This window comes from Vidua macroura, chromosome 1 (genome assembly GCF_024509145.1).
Source record: "Vidua macroura isolate BioBank_ID:100142 chromosome 1, ASM2450914v1, whole genome shotgun sequence".
Taxonomy (NCBI): Eukaryota; Metazoa; Chordata; class Aves; order Passeriformes; family Viduidae; genus Vidua; species Vidua macroura.
This window is the reverse complement of record NC_071571.1, coordinates 143,102,142-143,125,015: the sequence shown is the minus strand read 5'-3', so window position 1 is coordinate 143,125,015 and position 22,874 is coordinate 143,102,142. Positions and strand designations below refer to the sequence as shown.

The 22,874-nt window shown below is 37.3% G+C and overlaps 1 protein-coding gene across 1 annotated transcript in view; it reads right to left on the bottom strand.

Annotated features, from left to right (window-relative positions):
- Positions 1–22,874, bottom strand: part of NSMCE2 (NSE2 (MMS21) homolog, SMC5-SMC6 complex SUMO ligase) — a 127,540-nt gene that overhangs the window by 43,326 nt on the left and 61,340 nt on the right.

The following is a 22,874-nucleotide window of genomic DNA, read 5'->3' as shown; positions in this document are numbered from 1 at the left end:
TTTCAATACATAAGAAATCTTCTATTTTAATCAGTTCAGCAAACAAAAATCATATTTTTGGCTGTTTTCATCATGTCTGTCAAGCACAAGGACAAAAGAGAGGCAGAATTTACAACCACAAGAAACTTCATTTCTATAATAAGCCCTACAAAAAGTTGCACTGGTTTCTATCAAGTTTAGATCTATGCAGATTCCACAATTTTCTTTAACCTTTGCAGGTCAAAACACCACCATTGTTCCCTGAGGAAGCAGCACAGATCACAGAGGGGATGACTGGCATAGGCCATCTTCACATTTCACTGATTTTTGCTGCTCCTATTGCCCTCCAGAAGTCTCATGGCACCTGTGCAGCTCAGATCTGAGCCTAGAACTGGGGCTCAAAACTCTGTGCCATTTATCTTCCTGCTTCTCAGCTGCATCAGAATCTAATGTATTATATTAAGACAAGAAACAAGATACATAAAAAAGCACGTAATCAGATGGTTAACAGAGGAATCAGGTAAGTGAGAAGGCCCAGCATAGACAATAATCACTTATAAAATAAGATTTGAAAACAGCAAAGAACAAAGAGGAAATAAATTCTACAGTACTACAGTAAAGAATACTTTTAATAGTCTAAAAGGGACTCTAAATGATGAATTTTGGATCACATGTCAATGACTCATGCATTCCTGGATAATTTTTTCCTCCTTTCTAATTTTTCCAGCCTGGTAAGAAGCTTCATTATTAATTTACCTAAGTTTGAATGCTCAACTCAAATTAACCTTTAGCATGCTTTTCAGTGTTTCTGTAACAAAGCCACCATCTGGACATCACTGCCTGCACTGTCACTTACCAAAACTATTTCTCAGATACAGAATAAAACATTGTATCTATTGCAAGGATAACTGTTTAAAAGAGACAACTGGATTAATTACATTCATGTTACCTTGTAACAATGAAATTTTAGAAAGCTAAAAAGCCTTGAACAAATAACCAATAATACATGCTGCTAGTGTCCTAAATAAATCCTCACAGTCCTTACTCACAGCAAATGTCTTTTGTTAGAGAAAGGAAGAATTGTGTTGCAAGAATTGTATTCATAGGAATTACAGTACCAACTTATTTTACATCAATTCTATATAGTGATTGAGAATATTCATAGGTTTAGTCCAGATTATGCTGGAGATGGAGACACTTCGTGTAGCCAATAAAATGTTTTGGGTTTTCTTTTAATATTGTTCAGCTTGTTCATTTGACTACAAGACTGTGCAGATCTTGTGCTGTGATGGATTTTAGCTTTGCTGGTATTAAACTGCCAAGTATTCAGTGTATTACACAGAAGCTTCACAAGGTCAAAAAATCCAGTCCACACTCCCTGGGCATGGGAGCACATTTTGTGCTGTGAGCTGGGATGCAGTTCTCAAAATATTTTGATGTTTTTTACTTTCTGTGCACAAAGTTACACAGACTTACACAGTGCATCTCAGAGACAGCATCTCTTTCTCCATGCATCATGCAGACCTTGATTAAACTTTGAGCACCAGCTTGTAGGTGATACCGAAGCTTGTTTCTCCAGTAACGTGACAGGACAAATCCTTATGAACTCAGATGATAGGACTGGATAAACTCTGCCAATACAAGCCATACCATGCTGCCAGACAGCCCTAAGATGCAGAAAGCCCATTCAGTGGGCAAAAGCGGTGAAGTCAGGAAGGAAAGTTGAATAGTACCTGAAAGAAGGAATTCAGACTTCAGTGGCTGAGGAGATTATTAGATTCAGGTCAACAGCCTCACTGGAGTGATTCCTAAACTCTTCTTTCATAACCTCACTTCTAGAATTACAACCCTATTTCCACTGCAACTTTTAATAGTGTTCATATTTACAAATCATATCTCTTTATAGTAATTTTGAAGTTTTCATAAAATTTTGTGAAGTTATTCCACAGCATTATACACAGAGAAACAAAATACACAACTCCTAACTCTGCACACACTTGCATCATTTGATTGATGGAGTTTCCCTTGAATTCCATGAGTGTAAATGAAAAGGGGGACAAGGCTCTGCATCTCTTAGATAAATAGAAAACATTCTTTGTACCATTACATAAAATTCACTTTGCAAAAGACTTCTAAAGCTTTTTCACTATTTTACTTATTTCCTTGCCTGATTAGCTTTTAACCAAATGTACATGTTTTCCTTGACCTATTTTCAAACCTAACTAATCCCTAAATCCCCCAGTTATGCAATCCTGAAGGATTAAACGTTTGTCATGAAAGACTCTGGATTTGTTTAGACTGAATAAATTTCAGTGGTTTACATGCAGTTCATTGATTAAACTACATTCATAGAATGCTGGCTCTTGTCACAGGAAGTCTGCCAAAGTAGCTCTATTTAGATGTATATAAGCTTCTGCTCATAGTTAAATACACAAAATACTAGCATGTGGTGCACCTTGGAAGAGAATTAGGCTCTTCTTGATAACATTTGTTCCACCTCTGCAGAAGTACTACCATAATATAATATTTATATTGCAGTACCACCTGAATGCCAGCCTGGTCAGAAAACCCCTGTACTGTGTAAAATGACAATCTCTGCTCCAAAGCAATCAACCTAAAGGGCAGGACAAACCAGGCGGAGGAGATAAACAAGTGGGTTGGTCTGGGGATGGTGACAAGGACAGGGTAACAAATAATAGGATGCACAGGATTTGCAGCCAGTGAGGAAGAACAATCCCAGTGTGCCATCTGCCCACCCATAATTAGATTAGAGTTCTTTCTATGCAGTGCAGCAGAGCAGTTTAGAAGAGACACTTGGAGGAGAACAGGACCTTCTCCTCCCATCTTAGAACTTCTCCTGTGCCTAGTAAGGTGTCAAGAGACAAAGAATAAAGATGCCCAAGGAGATGCCCATGTGTCAAGGACCTAGCGAGGTAACAGGTCACAGACAGAAAGGGCTAAATCCTCACAGAAGTATATTTTGCTTGTTTTTTTAAGGTTTTGCTCACACAGCAAGAACATTCTTTACAAGTCACCTTCATGGTGGTTTAAGCCAAGTGGTTTTACTTCTCATTACAGTGAGCAAGGAACTGCTATTTCCAGTTACAGTATCTTAGTTTAAAAGGTAAAACCTCAATTTCATGACATTGAACACTTGCTTTTTACTTCTTAGAACACAGTGAGGTCATCTGCAGAGAAATGAAGATGTCTTTATTGTAAGTGTGAACACCAAGAGAGTGATTTAGAAGAAGTAAAAACGTATTTTTTTAGGGTATACATGAACCTCTTTAAATGAGGAAGTCAATAGTATTTTTCTTCCTTAAACTGTATGTCTGTCTCTCTTAGGACAGGAAATCAGAATAGATGACCTGCTTTCATCAATTGCTGCTTTCACCTACTATAGCAATTGCTGTTTTAAACAGCTGAAATAAAATGGTCATATAAAATTCACCTTCAAACCTTCTAAGTATGTAGAGTCGAAAATTATTTAATGCATCTAGATTAGTGCCCTTCAGTTCTGAAGTGAAGAATTTGGGATTTTGTTTTCAATTCATTCTGATAAATAAATCACTCTACAATGTGAGCAGGGACTGTGCAGTAAATAGCCATGGAATTAAAGTTTAGCAGAAAGAGTTATAGCATTGCAACATTATCTACTGAATATAAAATGCAAAAATAGGACTTTCCATGTTCTGTAAATTTTCTGTAAATATAGTGTTTTGCACAATAACATGCTCCATTCTTTCTGGAAATGTAAGTAATTTTCAGTTTCTGCTAGGACAGGAAAAACAGCTCACTGAACTTGTGGCCTCAGTATTGCAAAATTCTGTACGGATAAACCAGCTCTTAAAAAGAAAGTCACACTACTTGTTCATATTATGGGTGGATACCCCGAGTGGCTGCAAAATATGACTGAAACCATTACCCTGCAGATAACCACAGCTTTACAATAGGTACTGACAGCTGCAGATTTGCTGTACTTAAGACAAAATCTGGAGGAAATTCATAGCTGTCACAGCTGTGTGCCTGCATTTGTAGCATCCCAAAACAAAAACACCGATCAAGGATGAAAAATAGCTGAGTAAAACTGAAAGCAGAAAAATAAAGAAGACAGTTGAAAATAATGGAAATTAGGGAAATTAAAATTAAGGGAAACTAAGCATGTCTAAGGCCTTGAGAAACAAAAGGAACTGTGCTAGTGCTGGGCAGCCTTGTCATGCTAATACTCATCAGAATACAGATTAATCAAAACAAGTTAAAAAAATCACAAGTGGTGGTGAGCAAGAAGATTAATACAAAATCTATTTCCTTGAAAATTAGTTCACCAAAGTAAACCAAGAATACAATATTAAAAAAAGCAGCAAAGGTTTTTTTTTTGTGTGTTTTACTTTCCTAACTTTTAAAGCAGGTATTTTGATACTAAAAATTATGGGTTTTTTTTTTTTCCTAAACACATACAGTCACAATACACTATCAAACCAGTTAAATTTATTTACTATTACACAAACTAGACTGCACATCAAACAGCTTTTACTGTCGTCTTCATACAGAAGAGCCTTGCTCTTGCTGGATTATCAGCAGAATTAGCAGAAATCACCTGGAGCACAATTCCTGTTGCTCCTACTTCAACAGCAGGCAGGATTTAGGAGTACAGTTACAGGACTTGTCATTAAGGATTTCCCAGTGTAACTCCAGCTGAGGCATGACCCTCCCAGCACCTGGGGACATACCACAGGGCACTTGATATCCAGGCCCTCAGCAAGGTCAAACAAGACTGAATGTATAGAGAGGGCTCTGGTGCCAGGCTGTTTCTCAAGGAAACGATCTTCTATGAAGATGTCAAGCTGGCATCTAGATAGAAGGCACTACCACTGTGAGAGCAAAACTTCAGAACACATTTATCAGCCATTGACCAGAAGAGGAAAGACCACAGGGCTGGAAAGCAGGGAAGTGAGATACGGGCACTGGAAGGAAGTGAATCCCCAGGTCTGGGGGATTGGCACAACACTCAGCAGGAGTAGGTGGCAGACACAGCTACAGAAGTGGATGTATACACAGCACATAACACACACATGGTATTTGAAAAAAACTTCAGGAAAGAGGGAAAATTCCCACTTAGACTGGTCCTACTGGTAACTATAGAAGACCATAAATGCAAGTTTAAAGCATAATGGTGCCAGGTCAAGCCCTGTAGTAGATGTGGGTTCATGCTTAGCTCATGTATTTTGCATTCTTCAGTGTATCTGGACAGACTTTGAATTACTTGATAGTACACTCAAACTTAATGCACATAATTCCTAACACTTCTAACAGCTTTTCAAATACATTGGTATTTCCTTTGATGTGTGCTTAAGATACTTATTTTTGAATGTAAAATTAATGTATCTCATCCAAGAAAAGAAAGCCATTTCTACATTTACTCTCAAACCTCAGCAGAATACTACAGTTTGCTGGATTTTGGAGGAAGAGCAATCAAATAGCTTCCAGTTCTACTTTTGAAAAAAAGGTAACTGAACTGAAAGAAGTAAAAAAAGACTGCCAATGTCAAGAGTTACAATAGGATGTGGAGAAATGACATTGTCAACGGTTACAAAAGAACACACACACAATGTCTAACAAGATGGAAGATGCAATTTCTCAAAAAAAAAAAAAGTGTTAACATTTCTTTGCCATGTTTAAGTCACCAGGTTTAACTTAAATATTCATTTTCACCTGAAATAATGTTGAAACCAAATATTAAGCCAAACATATGTGGAACTTTTGGAAGATCACTGTAGAGTGGGGATGACACTTACTTCAGTGTTGACCAGCATAAAGTCTTGGCATATGTTATGATGGTGTGAAATGCTTGCTGTGGCACATATTTCCTGTACTGTCTCGTAAGCTTTAGTTGATGCAGTATGCAGATTAATTTCCAGTGTTCCATATATGAAACAGCCTTTATTATCTAATTACTGTTTATTAATTAATTTCTAGAAGGGATGTCTTTGGATCCATCAGCATAAATCCAATGTTTTTGGATTACAATAGTATCATCAATTTAAAGAAAGATTTCTAGGAAAAGAGCAGGACAGAAAACATTATTTCAAGTTAGCTCTTTTGTTCAAGACTTTGGTTGTTTATTTTAAAGACATTTTTAAAACATCTTTTTTGCCTAATGACTGCTTTTCTATTTTAAATCTTAAACAATCTGTTCATAAACTACCTGGAAAACAAAGTATTGAAAATTAGTTGAAAACATCCTTTCATTATCATTCCTGGAAAAATGTGACAGTCATTATCTATAATGAGACTTCTGTATTTACAAAGAGTTAATTTAAATATCATGCTGATCTCCCCTCTCCAAGGAGCACTGAACGATCAGAATTCATTATGTTGCCTGTTATAATGATGTTACTTCTTGTTATGATGAAGACAGCACAAAAACCACACCAGAACAGAAGATACATCTGGTAAAATTGAAATGTCATTTTACACAAAAATCAAAAATCTTCTTTCTCCTCATACTTGGGTCAGACCTGCACTACAAGGCACTGCCTGAACACTGACTACAGCTTTCATGATCCACTCTCAAAGGTTGACTGACCCACAGAGATAATATCAGAGGTTCTATTACTCAGCCACACATCCTAATGAGAAACTTTCCCATTTCTGCACCACAACCACTGGCAGGTTGGCTCACAGACACACCTGTCTATGCCTCATCCAGGCAGGTCAATGGTTTGTACAGATGGTCTGAGACTACCAAGGCAGAGGAGCCAGGGAATGCTGCAGCGCCTTACATTTCAACATGGAGGTGTTCCGGGCTTTTATGCAACTGCATCTAAGGAGGTTAAGGAGCTGTAATTAGCACACATCACCTCGCTGTCACTGCAGCTAATCAGGCTGAAAAATCCCAAGTGTCTCCACTCCTGAGCAGTCCTGCTTCTTGCAATGGAATTTTCAAGCTCTTCTTGCTAATTGCTTACACTGCTTTCAGACTCTCTGGCACCATGGAAAGCTTCCTTTTGGTGTGGAAACAGAGGGGCGAGGGGGGTGGGATCCTTACTGTGGAAGTGACCTTTTCTCTCTGCTAGGAATCTCAGCAGAGGCATGGACTCTTCTGAAGACATCTGTTGATATTAACAACACAGACCAATTTAAGGTATATTCATTTTATTCTCACTGAATTTAGGGGTAATCCTGGGCTCTGTCTACACTGTAAAGTGAACAGCTACTCAAAACAAAATATTCTAGGCGTCACATCTGGTACCACACTGCCAGGTGCCAGCACTGCTGTGGCTCAGGCTCAAAGCATCCAAATCATGATTATAAATAGCCGAGGTTATGTGATCTGCTGGTGAGTTGTGGTTGTTAGATGCTCAAATCTTCCTTACAACTATTCAGATCAGACCACATGATTGACAGCTTGGGGTCAGGATAGCAGCCTCAGCTTTCCTCATTGAGATCATCCTCCCAGAGACCTAAGTGTGCACCTGAGCACACCCAACATATACACGGTGGATAATGGGCAAGTCTGTAGCTGAGAACAGGCTTAATAGTTCCTTTGTTATCTTCAACAGCCATTTACTCAAACTTGAGAATCTGTAACCTATTAAATTGATGCCTGCTCAGTCTAAATGTGACGTTCCCACATCACAGACACAGATTATCTAAGACCCAGCTGTTTTAAGTAATCATCCAACCATCTGCTCTTTCCTGGTTATGGCCAGTGCCATTGGGCTTCTCTCTTCCTTGCCTTCCTGGGACCAATGGTAAAATATTTTTCATTGCAGGTCTGGCCTTGTCAGCCTCCTCTTTTCAGGCTGTAGAATACTGTTTTCCTTTATCAGCTTCAGAGAAATTTTTACTGAAGTCATTTTGAAGATTACATGACTGTTTCACAATATGAGGTACAAGTGTACTTGTAGCACAGTCACTATTTAGGGAATGTCATAAGCATAAAAAAAAATTCTAACAGCCAAGAACTAAATACTGTTTAGATGTTTATATCCATATCATATCATATCATATCATATCATATCATATCATATCATGTTAACATGATTTCACTTTTGTTTTGTGGCTACTCTTGCAACTATACAATTTTTAGAAATGAGGTTTCACGAGTTCACCTTGAAAAAAAAATGAACCCCTTATAAACTAAACAACAAATAATTTTGTTGTGTTGCTATGTCAGATGGATGATATATACAGGAAACCTACTTTTAATGTCGGTCACTCAGTATCAGAATTAATTTTTTACAATTAGCTGTATTGCCAACATAAATGCAAACCTTAAGTAGATCTGTACATTAGAGATTAATAAAAAGGTTGAAAACACAAAAGCTTCTGAATGTTTTTCTAGAGGACATAGTTTAAGAATGTCAAGGACAAATCTGATATGTAAGAATAGGGTAGTGCACAATATAGTCACTGAGTTTTTAAGTAAAAAAAAAAAAAAAAAAAAAAAAAAAAAAAAAAAAAACAAAAAAACAAAAAAAAAAAACACACAGAAAAAAACCCCCACCAAGCTAGCAATCTCCCGCCCTTTTTATTGAAAGGTCACTGTAATGCAATAGGACACAGTAAGCAGTTGTGAAATTAAGCCCTCCAGAACCTGGCTGCAGCTTTGGAATGTGACCATTGTTGTGCAATGTAGTTTGTCACCATCATATGAAAACCCCATTGGGAAATACATGCTTTGTTTACCTGCTCATCACAGATAACCATCAATTGATTCACATTCTGTAGTATTTTACTAAGGTCTAAAACAATACCCAAACTGCAAACATGATCTTTTTCACTAAGCACCTCTATTCAAGATATTTTAGAATAAGTTTCATCCATCCTACCTACAGAATGTTTTCTCTTTTTTTGTGTTTCTCTTTAAAGAGGAGGTATGTCAACAGGCTCACAGCCTATTAAAAGCTTCTCTGTTCTTGCTACCTATTTTTACCCACCTAAAAAAGTACAATGATGATGCTGAGCTAGATATTCAGTGGAATATTAATCATGCTGATGTCTCAAGCAGAGGCTTCACTTCTGCTCAGGAGGAACAAGCAGCAAAAGCAAATTAACCCACACGTTGAGACATCTATATAAGCAGAAGTATGAGCACATTGTTCCAACTAAAATCTCAGTTCTCTGGAATTCTGGCAAATCTCAGGGTACATCTACACAGGTGGGTGTAAACAGAGCTCCTCTGCCCATTCCCTTGGTTGAACTGATGGAGACCAGTGCTGATTCAGAATTTGTATAGCCACATTTGCATGGCACTGGCCTGACTAGATGTAGAGACAAGGCAGGCAATATGCCTGCACATGTCTGTAGACACTCATCTACTTTCCCCATCCTACAGAGGACAACATAATAAAGATGTTAATCAAACCTCTCAATGAGGGAGCTAAAGAGATACTCCAAGTTTATATATAAACTAAAAATATGTCTCCAGACTTAGATTCCTAAATGTGGATTTAGGAAATTAGCTTTGCAATATGCAGTGTTGATGCAGCAAGTTAACCTTCAGTATCTTAATTTCCTCAAATAGCACAATTGATCTGAAATACACAAGCTAGTTATGCCTTAAATGAGGAGGTTTTGACTTGTTTAGTGAAAAGCCTTTGTCTTTGGTGACTTGACTGCCCCAGGACTAAGGACTCTCATGACTTGGAAGATCTCTTCATTTACAAACATCTGTTTGTCATTTCTGATCTGAAGTTAATCTCAGGGCAAATTTGTCCACTAACACATCACAGATACACCTGCTACCAGAAGTATAAAAGGCTTGCCATAGATTTTTAAGTGTGTAAGAAACAAAAAACAGAGGCAATGAAATTGCTACACTAATGGCTTTTGAAAAAGGAAAAACTTGGCAGCTGTTTAGAAATGAGCATTTTAACATTCAGACTCTTTAAAAAAGGTGACAGTGATTAACAGTTCAGTGATGCCACTGGATCTTGTATGACTATGCTTGTGAATCAACCTCAGACAAACTGCAGCAAAAAAGGGCTATTTTTAAGATTAAAGGCTCACAGGACAACCTTAGTCAGAAAGGTTGGTTCTAATAGGGCACAGTCACATAAAAATAGTGCAACAGACAAAGAGTAGCTTTTTCTGGCTATCTGTAGCTCATGCTGTGCAAGTAATTTAATGGCAAATTTGTTTAGTAATAACTATATTATTCACAACTCCACAGGAATAATGAATTTCACCCTAAGCATCCTATCCATTCATTACATATGAGAAAGTTCCTCAGGTTAGATGTTAGATTTGAAGGGTGGGGGAAAAAAGCCTCTACTCTGCTGTTGAAAGCAGTGCAGGACCTGGATATATCCACAGAACCTAATTTTTTAGTCCAAAATTCCTGTCACTTTTCTGTTGACAACTCACAGACACCATGGTGCTGATACTGCACCTCAAGCACACTTCAAGACTCAGTGAAAGAATGTAGCAAGATCTTCATCCTTACAGCCTGAAGTGGTTAAGTGGGTATGAATTCTCTCAGCCCTCTGCATGATTTACAGCTTTCTATAATGTGTTCTCTTTGCTCTATCATGTGAAAATATGAAAGAAAAAATCTTCTTGGATTCATAACTGGAACAGCAAGTGATTTGAGAACTGAGAGTTTTCACCTGTCATTTTAAGATGCACACATAACAAACAGGATGTTGGTTTCACTTCAACTTCGTATGTATTTATGGGAACAAAAGTTAATACTTTGTAATAAAGTTCTCGTTAAGGTCTAGACTATGCTTCCATGTATCAATCTAGAACTCAGCACATGGTCTTCTGATGTGTCCTAGAGACTCCACTGCCTTGCCCTTACTCTGTCAATGTGTGAACATGTACATGGAAACACAGCATACAGGAGGGGAATAATTTGCTACAGCTTAATAGAGATATTACTTACACGACATGTACAGAGATGCCCAAGAGATATCATGCCTTAGGCAGCTCCAATCTTCCTGATGATCCTCTGAACAGAAAAACCTCCTACACAGAGCTGACTTTTAAAAGGCACAGTCTTACTCCTATCATAAATTCTCATGTCTATATTCTGCCTAACATGCCTGGAGGTGGGGCTGAGGCACAGCCTATACAGTAGCTATGAAGAGGTTGCTAAAGAGCATATACCATGAGTAATTACTGAAACCATTTTACTAACAGGGATTTGGGGGTCCCTGTCAAAGAGTTAACACAGAAAAAAAAAAAAAACCCCAAATAATCCCACTTTATACTGTTTGATGTAACACAATAATTTCTTTATTCTAGGTTTAAGAAAATAACATGGAATCATTTTAAGTATGATTGTTAGTCAGGAAAACAAAGATAAATACTTTAAACTTTTTTAGTTAAATTTACTGAACAATTTTAAATTTTAAAGAGAAGTCTTCAGTGCAGTGATCACAAATTCATGTTGAAATGAGACAGAAGAGTGCATATCAGGACAATACTTAGGATGTCACTGTTAAGCTTAATTAATCATTCTTATTTCTCTCCTGAGTCATCATAATGAGATTTTTTAATAGGGAAACCACTTCAAGAGAAATTTTTGAAGTTGATGTTCTAAGAGATTAGACAGAGCAAATGCTTTAGCTTACAAAGATCCTGCACAGCACATATTATTAAACGTACAAATGAATGCAACTTACAGTCTCTTATTTCCATAATCTGTAGTTAAAGGAAGAGATATATAGGAAGGTTTTTCTCCATACCAAGGGATGTGGGATTTTACATTTTTAGCTGTTTTGAACTTCCATTATTAGTATTTTAGTTTGATTTTTTGTACCTCCTCTGAACACATGCAGAAGGTTGCATGCTGGTAGTATAAGATTTTTCTTCAATTATCACAGCAATATTTTTAAGTAGAAAAAAATATGGAAAATATTAAAGAATTTCCTTATCTATTGTTCTAAGAAGTGGCTTTTAGTTAGAAATAACATTTAGGTGGAATCAAAATTTTAGTATAATGAAGAGTGATATGTGGCTCTACCATTTCAGGATCTCATCACATGGCTGCCTCGGCAGGTTGCTTTTGGTTTCAGCCCTCTCTCATTACCCCTTCCCATCTGACTGAAATCAGCTGATCTTTTCAGGCATTCCCACAGTCAGCCAACAGGTTACTCACTCTCAGAAACCCAGCACCATATTTAGGGTGTGCCTTTTATATACAGAGGCCAATAGGAACACAGTTGCTTCATTCTGTCTGCCCCTTCAGAGCTGTCTGACCTCCTATCACAAAATCCTTGCCAACTCAAGAGAAAACATTCTCAGCCTACAGGCTTGGCTTTCTGAGTTGACATATACCTTTGCCGACAATGCAAATCAATAATAACAATAAAGGTATTTTAATATATATAAAATATATCTTACATAATCTGAATAAAATGTAATTAACTTTTAACATCCATGCAATGATTTCATTATCTCAGCTTAAAAAATAATTCTCAGAATCTAGAATCTCCAAGAAAAATACTCTTCGTTTCACCGTTTTCTGATTAATTCAACTTTGGAAGAAAAATAAACACATTGCTGTGTTCAATGTTGTTGCACAAGATAATTCACAAGAATGAAATGTGTTCAAAGTTCCTAGAAAAAAATGCAGCAATGCAGGCTGCCAACTTGTTCAATGTCAAGCTCTAGGCAGTATAGCAGGACTAGCAGTAAATGACTCATAGTGAGTCACGCTTTAGCTATTTTTGCTTTTAAAGTAATGCCAGGCGCTGTGTTAATATTCAACCCTGAATAAATTTAGCAATGCAAGAAAACAAGTGTTTCCATGGTTGCTCCTTCACAATGTTTATGGTATATACACAGCCATTAGGCACAGGAATTAAGCCAAATTAAGAATATGGAAATGTTCCTCTTTCATTTACAACTGAATTTTGCTACACTGGGTTTCATGACTCACTCAGCTACTAGTTTTTCCAACTCTAACAAAAATGTAAAGCCACAGCTAGCACATCGCTGCTTGCTATGTTAGTGGTCAATAGCCACTACTTTTCTCTAAATTACAGCTTGTGCTGCGTACACTGCTAAGCTGGAAGCATGATAATGAAGTATTTTTTTCAGGACAAAACAAGACTGGCATGAAGGCCTCACTAGTGAATTTAGGTACATCCATCAAGGGTAAAATGTTCTGTGACACTTTTAAGGAGGAGCTGGCAAACCTAAAGTCAAAGACGAGGACTGAAGGGAGGAAGGAGGTTGTGGCATCACCTGAAAAGGGAGGAAGGAGGTTGTGGCATCACCTGAAAAGGGAAAGCAGCTCCAGAAAAAGGAGGAAGGATGCTGAAGCTGCGGAACAGCTGGGTAAAATTAGAGAAGTGGTGATGAGAGTATGACAGAGCTGGAAAATATCTTTTCATGACTTAGCTGTGATGTGACAATACCCATACGCAGGCATGATTTCAGTGCAGCAATCTACACAGCCATGTCTACTTAGGTGAGCAAGTATTTGTGGAATTCTGGAATATGAGCCCAACTAATGTAGACATATGACAAAACAGATATAGACATCAAAACAAAACTCTTCTGGAGATCAGAAAAGAAGAATTCAATCCATGTTGTAGGAAAAAAAAAAAAGACCCACAAAAAACCCAAAGCAATGGATGCTGCAGCAAAGGTTAGGTGAATAGCTTACTTTGCCCACACTAATAACAGAGCTGCCAAATGACTACATATGATTGCTAGTTGAACTTTTTTGTTCCCATTTTAATACAGTGATTTATTCATTAGTCTTAAATAGCAGTAATTACTATTTTTATTGTAGAAGCTGATAAAGCAATCAGAAAGCTTTTACATTTTTTCCCTCAAAGGAAACTCTTTAGCTTTTCTGCATGAAGTCTTCCATCCTGTGATAATCAAGGATTGTTTTTCTGCATGTTTTCCTATCTGACTATAAACTAGCCTCTTCGTTTATACTGGGAACTTAGATAGATCCCGATGAACGGCCTTCCTGCAAAAACTTCTCTTGGTTTCACTAAGTCTCAGACTGACCCTTCAACTTTCAAATAGGAAGCAAGAGAGGGTGGGCTAGATCCAAAGAACTGAAGCAAACTACTAAAGTCCAAAATGACGAAAAATTCTGTCCCATGACCTCTTAACCCTGAAGGTATCTATCGCCAGTAAGTCTCTCCCAGGTTCTCCAGGGATCTGAAGATTTGAGCTCTGTACTTGTGCAGAGCTGCCCCAGCCTGAAGATCTAAGAATACATTGTTTGTTCCACAACCTCTGGCTCTTGAAAGGAGGTACAGCTCCATTCAGGTGGAAGAAGAGAAGGTGATGATGGAGATGTACAGAACCCAGATTTCTTTCCATTTCCTGCCGCAAGTTAACTACTGGAGTACGCAGTCGTGTGTTTTTCCAGCCCCCTTCCACTTCCAACTACACATAGTGGCATTTTGCTACAACTGAAGGACTGCAGAGTGCCCTTTGCACACCTGCCTGCAGCCAAGGGGTTGCTGAAAAGCCTATGAGCTATTATGTGATGTCAGATGTGAACTCCATCCCACCCAGCAGTCTAACTCTGATGATGAGTAATGAAAATTGCTACAAAGAGCATGAGGCAGGGAAAGCCAACAGCAATGTTTTCCTGGTATCGTCCAGTCTCCAGTAATCCAGTCAGGGGAGGATTCAGAAAGGAGTCAAACATGTCATCTTCCTCATAAGGCTTTTTTCAGGTGCTTATTTGTGAATTTATTGGCATCGCTTCCTGGGAAGCTGCTGTAGTCACAAGGCTATGGTATAAAACATAAACACTCTCACCCTCACTCCATTAACTGCTTCTCTCCCTCAACAGGTATTTTTAGTGCCTGTTGGAATACCTGTTAAGCAACTTGTCTTTAATCCTAAAATCATTCACTGCAAGTCTGGTAACACAAATCTACATCCACATTTGAGATGATAAGACACGATAAACCTATCCACACTTGTAAAGTCAGATGCTATGTCTGAAATCAGAGCTAATAACTACTGAAAGGTGACAACTTAAACCACTCCTCAGTTGTGACAAAACATCTGAATGCTCCAAGCCTGTTTAAGTGTTAATGCTAACAAAGGTGTTTGAATTATTTGACTTTGTGCTAATGGAGATTGAAAGCAACATCCCTTAGGTTACCCCTGAGAAACAGTACATAGAATTAGCACTTCAGCTCCCCGATAACATCAGTAATCATTTGAGAGCCTGGAATTCCTAAATCTACAGATTAGAGCCATGGTCCATTTCCTCTCCAGACACATAATACAAGCACAGGTGCTCAGTTTCACAGTAAAAGAGATTCATTACCCTTGTGTTACTTTAAAGTTGGCACATTTTTAGTCAACTTATGCAACACTGTGATTGACATACAGATGTAAAGCACTCTGTGCTGACGGAACAGATTTGTCACTGAACAGAGCTGTTCAAGAAGGTGTGCCATAGCTCTCCTCCTGGGAGCCAAGGTACGTAACTCTAGGCTCTGGCATCCAGTCTGAGGTCCACAGACCTAAAAGATGGGTGTTGCAGTCCTTTAGTGCTTCTCTAGCTTTATTCCTCCATTTCAGCTCAACATCTAACAGATTTGGGGGAGTATGAAGATATACCCAGTATATTAATGGCATAAAATTAAAGTTGGAAAGAAACTATGCTCTACTGTTAGTTTAAGAAGGAAATGGAATAATATGGATATCAAAAATTATGGTAAGCAGCCAATGCACATGAACATCTGATACGTTTATTAATCTTGCCGTACATTACTATTTTGTATGTTGTTATATGTTGCAAGTATAGATCAGGGAAAACAAAATTCCACTGATTTCAGACCTACACTGGCACTTACCAAAGCAAGGTCTACCACAACCTGCCACACTTCTGAAGAGCCGCATGGCAAATAGTTTCAGGACCCATAAAACACCAAGAGTTTACTTTCTCTGAACTAGAGTTTTCTGAAGTTACCATGCAGTGTGATATGCACTGATGGATTATTATTTAGTTAGCATTATCTCAGAACTACTTGCCTGTTTCTCCTCAAATGTGTTTTGTCCCAGCAGTCAATCCAAATGCATTACTTGGAGGAGTAGAGTTCTACTTGAATTAGTATTTCCAATGATACCCATGCATACTGATGGCACAAAGTTCCATCATATAAATGACTGAAATTAACATACAGAAAGAGTGAAAAAACCTTTTCTCTCTCCGGATAAATATTCAAGTAACAGAAAAAAATAAGTAAATAAAACAAAGTTCTCTAATTTTAAAGCTCCACTAAACTTTATTTTTCTCCTCCCTCCTCAATATACTAACTTCAAAATGAGAGCTTCTCATTAAAAAAAAATTAATACTGAGGTGTTTTCCCTTTCCTCTTTCTTTGATTTTTTTCTCCTTGCACTGTTCTTCACCTGTTTTCTTGTGATCACACTTAAAATTTATACTGTAAGCTCATGGCAAAAGATTGGAATACCTGTATCATCTGACTTTTAAATCTTTCTGAATAGTGGGCAACAGATATAATGGCAAGTAAAATTGTACTCAGCTGTCAGAGGCAGTCCTTGTATTTTCACTGCTCAGATTTGCAAAATAGTATGCACTACTACACCAGTAAAGAAGTGAATGGAAACTCTAAGTGAAATCACTGGTGATTTATTACCAGAAAGCAAATTTCTCATAGGGTATAATACATCTATTTAACATTTCTGAATTTTAGATACAATCAAGGTTTAGTACCTATCCCTATGCTTCTCACTCATCTGAAATTTATAAAATATTTCTGATGAGTTCATGTATGGTCACAAGACATGAGATTTTATAAGTTTCCATGTTGCACAACTGGACTACCATAGAGTCAAGAAATGTAGGAACTGACTGAATTGAACTAAACTCCATTAAGGGAGAGCATCTCTAAGATATGTGTACAGTGTACAGTGTAAGCCAGGGTACAGTGCTGGAACAGGAACAATGAGCAAAAACTTGGTCACAGACTTATTTTGCTTGAAATTTCTCACCATCTGAGCAAAGTTCTAAGGTTTTTTATCATCCTTCCAAGAGAAACAACAAAGAAAAATTTAACATATTTCAAGATGGCATTTTGTTAGATACTGTGATTGAATGCAACATCAAGGGACTAGAAGCAGCATCTAGAAGCTCCCTTCCTGACCTATATATTTATATGAACAGTAAAAATGCCATGCTGGTAGCCATCAATGTGCTCAGTTAAGAGAGAATTATCCCACAGTAGTAACAATAAGTTAACCTAAGTATTATCCCTAAGTGTATAATAATAATAAAAAATTATTTCCACGTAACACTCTATTTCCTTTCTAAATTTTATAGACTCGGTGCTGACCTGAAAGCCAGGCTGATATAAAATCAAGAATTACATCCTGAAAAGACTTTTGCAATGGAATAAAATGTAGATCTTTAAAAAATATATGTATAGATTAGATGACAGACATAGAAAGAGATAAGAAGATCTTATCCTCAAGCATCTGCTGATTAGAAGGGCAGATATTTATAAAAGGAGAGACCTACATTGGATGCTCTTTCTCATTTAGATTATGTCCTCCCTGAGCAGAGTGCTTTACTTTAGGGCTAAAAAAGTCAGTGACTCAGTTATTTCCTTCTGCAGTTGTTGCCATTTTGATATATAGTTAAATACACTGTGGTCAGAGAGAGAGGGGGACTGATTCCAGAGTTACAGGTCAATCACTTGCTAGGTCCAGAGTCAGTCAAGTTCTGACTTTAAATCACCAAGGCTGAAACTCAGGTCTCTTATACCCCACGTTACTCATAATGGAGAAGAGTTGTTGGAGGGGAGTGGGTTGATTCCTCTTTCATTTTAACTCTGAATTACATGTCAGAGCTCTAAATGCCAAAGCAAGAGACTTCTTATTTCAATCAATTGCATTAAAAAGGCAATCATTTCATCAAAGAAACCCTCACAAGGTCTACTGGCTATTGATGTTCTTTGTTCATCCACTAACACAGTTATTGTTAATGCAAGCTTCTGCATTTTCAGGGAAAAAAAAAAAAAAAAAACACTAATTTTTACCCTGGAAAAGTCATTCCAGATTGCAGAAGGAAACTTCTGATGATTTCATTCATTCTGGTCCTCACAAACTAGCAAGGACAGTAGCTGTGATGGTAATTTTGCACTGTGGATTTGTTCTTGGGTACCATTACAGCTCCCATTGCTATAATGTGTGAGCATCCCATTTATCTAGTTTGTTTCTCTAGCTGATCTTTCCAGAAACTGTGAAATGGAGTAGTTTTAACTCATTCCATTATCAGGCCCTCATCTTTTAATCCTTCAAAACTACAAGTGGGACTAGCTCACTCCTGAGCAAATCAATTAGTTTCTCCCAGGAAATACCCAGACAGGACAGTCCCAAAAGGAAAAGCCATGCCAAGTTTCTCTTCTCAGGACAGTCCTTATTCCCTAGCCAGAAGTCAGCTCTCACTCACTAATGCCTCTTGACATACTCATTTTATTCCTCTGGGGCTGCAGTTTTCCCCCTCAGCATCATGCCATGAAAACATTACTCTGGCACACGAAAACACACTTAGGTTATTATCTACAGTTCTTTGAACTCAAAAAATCACAAAAACATAATAATGATGCTTTAGTGCCACTAGAGAAGCAGGGCAATGGAATGTTTTGTACTCAATCAGACATGGCTGCTTTTCTCCACAGGCTACCAGCCCAGAGCAACAGGGATATGAGCCAGCCCAGGTCTCTTCTTGCACAGTCCACAAAGACAATACAGCCAGAACTGAATCCCAGACACGGGTGTAAGGTCCAGACCCACAGAGTTTTTAGGGACCTAAGTCCCAGTGATTTGTTCTGAAACGAAATGACTCAATCTTAGACAACAAGAAGGTAACAAAGCAAAGACCTAAACCATAGACTCCTAAACTTCAAATGACCTTCACAAGGGCTGGATCCTCTTTCACTTCTTTACTAGTCAAGGGGCTGTCTGTAAGGGATTTTACGTAAATGAAAAGTGCATATCCCACACATATCACTGAACCGTCATAACACCAATCCCACTTTCAGCTGGAATTTTCAACTCTTGTGCTGAAGTTGTTTTCTCATAATTAGTTAATAAGGGCATTTTAAAATATTTCTTTACATTGAAAATATAAGGAAAAATACACTAACATTACTTTTCAGCTGATTTTCTGCCATCAGAGCTAAGTATAGGGATAAAAATAGGCCAACTAAGAAGTAAACTACAATTGAAGAGAAACACTGATCTGTAAATCAGTTATGTGAGTCCATACAAGTAACTTCAACTATCTCCTCAAATTTCACCAGTGCTGTGGGGTAAAAAGTAAAACTAACTTGCCTACCTCAATGTGATGTTGTGAGGATTAATTGGATGAAACTCATCAAGCAATATAATACACAATGTCTTGCTGCAGCTTGTTTTCTTATCCTACTAAAAGCAAATCAAAGACCTTAGTCTTTCCTGGAATCTGTGATAGACTGTTTTTAAAAGTTAAAGATAATTTCTTTCATAGTGACATTTTTTCTATCCCAAACTGTATCTAAAAAAACATTTTTTCACACCACTATTTCTCAGCATATGCATAACTTAAAATATACATATCAACAGGGCATATGGCATCGACTTGAACATTAAACCTAAAATCTTCTCCTTTCAAAATATTTGCTTATTGATAATGACTATAAATCCATACTAACAAAATGATACATACTTTTTCCTTTTAAAGACTCAGAGACTTTTTTTTCTTCAGTGGAGAATGCAAGAAGAAACCTTACAAATGCAATGTACCTACTTTCCAAAGTACATTACAGTGACTGGTTTCCTGTGACAAAAACTTGCCTAAACTACTATTGAGTCTCAAAATTATTTGTCCCCCATTAAAAAAAAATTTTAAATCTTTCCTACATTTGCCAATCCAGTTCTTAAACTGTTCGGCATAACCAGCAATATTGTCATTCACTCAAATCTTATCATTTTCCACAAAATCACTACTGAAGCACGCATCTGTTGTGTGTTTGCAGAACCCACAGTTATCAAGGATTCCAAAGTGCACGTTATCAGCTGCTACAGAAGGGTTATGAGATTTGTCATCCTTTGTGCACCAAACGTGACACTAAATAACCTTCAGTAAATACAACAGTGGCAGCTAGGGTCACAGGAGAAGAGATTATACCTTCTGGTTAGCTCTCCATACAGAGTATCATACATTTAAACTGCTACATGGAGAATAAAGACAGATCTTAGTTTCATTCTGTGAAGACAAAATTTCTCATAATTTCTGCCAGAAGATAGATGCCTTTGATATGTGTATATGTATGTGTATAAATGTATGTATAGATATATTTTGGCATGAAATAAAAAGACTCAGTAATACAACTTCAAACAGAAGGTGGGATTTAAACTTACAGAAGACACAAAATGCAAAGTTACAATTCCTGCAAGGTTTAGCTCCTATGGGCTCACTCCTGCAAGGCTCTTACCATGGTCATGCTCCAATAAGGAAGTGAAACGTGCCAGCAATCTCACTCATTTCAAAGGATCTACTCATAAAATTTAATTTATGTAACTTGCTTAAGCATTTCACTTAATCAAAAGGAGATCACTAAGCACTTTGCAGATCTAGGACCCTTATGTCTAAGGACAGCATCAATCATGTGGTGGTAAGGACACAAAAAAATTTCCTTACCACACACGCAATCATTTTGAACTTTCTGGTATTAGCAAATTTAGTGAATACTCCTCCAAGTACTCAGTTATTTGGAAAAAATAACGTAGGCTCTTGGGGGTACAAGAAATGGTTATAAAAAGGAAAAATCAACCAACACTCTTTCCTACTACTTACAGTCTAAGAAGGTTTGAGTAGAAAAATGAAAATGTTTTCCAATAAAAATAAGAAGTGGGAATTTAGGAAACTAAGATAGTTCTGAAAACAGACTTCAGAAAAATCACTTGCTGTTCACATAAAACCTGTCTGACAGTGTTTTGACACATATCAGAGGTGAAGATTTTTCATCACTTCACAAACTCCAGCTAAAGTAGCTGCATAATAAAGGCTCACAGATTTAGAGAAAATGTCTGAAAACTGTCTGAACGATGAGCAGAAATGAAACTGCTCTGAGGCATGATCTCATCCTTACTGCCACAGAGATGTACTTGCCCAGTTTCATTTCTGCACCTTGGCTGCTGCTGAAGTTCAAAGCTAAGAAGGTCTCCTTCCCACAGAACTGCCAAGGGAAGACAAGCTGAAGGTGATACAGCACCATTCTCCTCCCTGAGTATTGGAGCACTGCCTGACACCTGTCAGGGGACAGGGAACAACCATGCAGCTTCCTTTCATCATGGTGGCAGCAAATATCAAAAGAGAAAATATATTAGCTTAATTTTCTGTTAAAATAAGGTTGTATTTAACTGCTTCACACTTTGCACCATACCTAAAAACTGTGCTGAGAATGTTTTTCTCCTTCAAATCTCAGTTAATTTCTAAGTAGCAAGACAATGTGAGAATACAATATTTAATTGTTCAGATGTTCTAGAATACAAATGTCAAACTTTGCATAAAAGATACATAATCATTAATGGTAACTCATCCTAGAAGGCAAATCATTTTAGTATCTACCCTGTCTGTTCCTTTGAGATAGAAAAGATTGGGAAAAAAACAAAACAAAACAAAACAAAACAAAACAAAACAAAACAAAAAAAACCCACAAAACAACAACAAAACCAAACAAAGAAAAAAAACAAAACAAAACAAAACAAAACAAACACAAACAAACAATAAAAACCAAAACAGAACAGGAAAACCTCTCTGAGAAAATCTGGCAGAAGTTCTTATATTTTATCTAATTGAGCAATAAAACCAAATTCCAGAAAAAAAGCTAAAAACTGAACCTCAACAGTGTATGTGTTCTTGAAAAAAGCCCAGAATTGTGAACTAAGTTGCACCTGGCAAGGCTAATAGTTGAAAACAAAATAATAACCAGGAGTTGTTGATGAAGTTATCAATACATGTAACTCACATCCAGCAGTTTTGAAGTGTGTCCCAAAATCTGCAGACACATTATAATGTGCTGTTGAGGCCAGAATTGTAGGACTCATGCTTTTGAAAACACAGCTCATACAGGAGAAAGTAAAGAATATACAGATAACCTAGCTTAAGCATGAATGCTGAAGATTTAACAGGATGGCCTTAATTTCTTTTGACAAAATGACCCCACCAAAACCACATGTACATATAGTATGCTTTAAGGTAAATTACCAGCTTATGGAAACTAGTAATATCTTTTACAGATTTTATTAATCTTCAGCTCTGCTGGTATTGCAAGTGAAATGTTTAATAAGACAAATCTGGATTTCAGGCAGCAGTAGCAGAATGATGTCCTCATATTTTTTAAAGAATATTTTCTATAGTGTTTATTTAATTTGGTTGGTTTTTTTTTTTTTTCCAACAGGTTGGCCAGTTAGAACTTAATCCCATAGCTTGAACTTAATGTATCACCAGAGCATACACCCCTTCCTCAGGCAATTACAAGGCAGAAAGTAAATCCAAAGTCAGTTATCAAGATTTTTATCTTCTTAGTTACAAACACCTAGAAATGAGAAATTACAACATAATGGTGGGGCAGTAATAATTTTATGGTTATGTAGGGAGTGAAAATTATACCGTTTTGTGGTCTGCAACTTGGTATGTTCATTCTTAGAGTAGTGCCAAGAGCTCTATTAAACTCAGAGATTAGTGCTGAAATGCATAAAGATGGGAAACAAATATACTAAGCCTTCAAGCTCTAATCCTAGGGAGTCTTGAGATACCTGATCTGAAATTCACCTTTTCAAGCATGTCCTATTAATCTCTATAGGGAAGCAATCCAAAGTCCAGTGGGAAAATTCTTTCCACTGGTTTCTTTGGGTTTTGGATAGAGTTCAAAAAGAAA